The following is a 1,160-nucleotide window of genomic DNA, read 5'->3' on the forward strand; positions in this document are numbered from 1 at the left end:
ACATCATAAAACATGTTAGAGTGCTTACCATCTTTCCCTTGGACCTGGAATAGTGTAAATAGTGTTTGAATGATCTGCTATTTAAAGGTGAGATAGAACCATCTGGGTCTGGTGCCTTTTTTGATAGTTCAAAGAATAACCACAACAAAGATTTACATTGTGTTTATTTTTTTTAAAGATTTTTATTTACTTATTTGAGAGAGTGAGAGAGAGAGAGCTCGTGCGCAAGTTTTGAGGGGAGGGGCAGAGAGAGAGGGAGAAGCAGATTCCCCGCTGAGTAGGGAGCCCGACTCAGACACTTGACTTGATCTCAGGACCTTGGGATCGTGACCAGAGATGAAGGCAGATTAAGGAGCCAAAATTTATTTGATTTTTTTTGTTCCTTCATAACAAGGGGCCTTATATTTTTTTGCCTTCACCATCTTTAATCATCTTTCCAATCTCTTATTTGGTAATTAATCTGTTCATGAACTCGAATTGTTTCAAGGTCAGTCTTGGTATTTTACATTATTCTAGGAAGTTATTAATTTCCTCTGAATTTTCCAGCTGGTCGTCCTACTTTTTCTCAAAACATTCTCTAGTGATTACTTTGATTTCTTCTGGATCTGTGATAATGTACCCATACCCGTCCTCTTTCTCAAGCCTGTGTATATTTAAGGTTTGTTTTTTTTTTACTGTGAATGTTTTAATCATTCTTGTTTACAAAAATATGGAACACTTCACCAATTTGCTGTGTCATCCTTCTGCAGCAGCTGTGCTAATCTTCTCTGTATCCTTCTAGTTTTAGTATATGTGCCGCTGAAGCGAACACTTTACATTTTTTTTTTTTTTAAGATTTATTTATTTTGGAGGGGGAGGGGCAGAGGGAGGAGAATCTTAAGCAGATTCTGCGCGGAGCTCGGAGCGCAATGTGGGGTTCGATCTCACGACCCTGAGATCACAGCCGGAGCTGAAACCAAGAGTCAGACGCTCAGCCAGGAGCCCTGCACTTTTAAGTTTCTTATCGAAGAATATTCATACAATAAAGTACACAAATAATAAGTATACAGCTCAATATATTTTCACAAAGTGAGCAGACACTCCTGTATCCAGCATCCAGATGAAGAAAGAAAACATGCCAGCTCAGCTCCCTTAGTTGCCCCTCTGTGCTCCTTTTCAGT

The 1,160-nt window shown here is 39.2% G+C and overlaps 1 non-coding gene across 1 annotated transcript; it reads right to left on the minus strand.

The window, feature by feature from the left end:
* Positions 1-703: 703 nt before the first annotated feature.
* LOC118554169 (U6 spliceosomal RNA) lies at positions 704-811 on the minus strand. Its single transcript, XR_004926389.1, has one exon. It is a non-coding gene; the product is annotated as a U6 spliceosomal RNA (small nuclear RNA).
* Between the last annotated feature and the right edge of the window lie 349 nt (positions 812-1,160).

This window comes from Halichoerus grypus, chromosome 11, assembly GCF_964656455.1.
Source record: "Halichoerus grypus chromosome 11, mHalGry1.hap1.1, whole genome shotgun sequence".
NCBI classification, from domain to species: Eukaryota; Metazoa; Chordata; class Mammalia; order Carnivora; family Phocidae; genus Halichoerus; species Halichoerus grypus.